This window comes from Protobothrops mucrosquamatus, unplaced genomic scaffold (assembly GCF_001527695.2).
Source record: "Protobothrops mucrosquamatus isolate PMUCROS unplaced genomic scaffold, P.Mucros_1.0 scaffold3158, whole genome shotgun sequence".
In the NCBI taxonomy this organism is placed as follows: Eukaryota; Metazoa; Chordata; class Lepidosauria; order Squamata; family Viperidae; genus Protobothrops; species Protobothrops mucrosquamatus.
Window position 1 is genome coordinate 39,155 of NW_015389158.1, and position 762 is coordinate 39,916.

Below are 762 nucleotides of genomic sequence, written 5' to 3' on the forward strand. Positions count from 1 at the left end.
GGAAAGGTTTTGCAGGAATTGAAAATGCCACAGTGGACAAGCCTGCCCTTAACAGAAATGTGCAACATCTGTACAAAATAAAAAAGGGGAAGAAAGAACAGCCCTCCCAGGCTGGGACCTGCAGTCCCAAAATTAATGACCCACTGGGGTTTCAAGAAGATTTAGAGGCCACTCAGTGGACCATAAAGAGGAAGGCAGACTGAAGGAGGAACTCAATGTGAGAGATGGCCTTGATCCCGAGATGGAGATCAGAGCAGGATCCGGCCCTTTGGGGCTTTAAAGACAGCTGTCAGTTCTTCAACTGGGCATGAATGGTTGGTGAGTGGAAGGAGAGACAGCATTGGAACAAATGACACTTTTCAGAAGTTTTGTCCGAGGCAAGAGTTTTTCTCAGAGAAATCCCTACCTCCCATGGGAGGAGGAGCCTTCAAAAAAGCCCCATAGAAGCTGTAAAATGGACTGACAAATATAAGCCATGCAAAGGACCTACTTTCTGTGGATCATTCCGGACCTACCGTCTTTAATTTGTGCAATCCGATCCAGACATTTTCTTTGGTATGGAGATAATCCTTCATGTAATCATCCAACTCCAGTAACAGGCTTTTGGTATGGATGGAGGCGAGGTGGCAGCCTGGCTTGCGATTTTTGCAGAACCACTGGGAGAGAGCAACAACAGAGAAAGATGCTTGTTCAGCAGAGAAACAGACATCTTTGTTTGTTTGTGTGTGTGTGTGTGTTTGTGTTTGTGCATGTGAGAAAAGA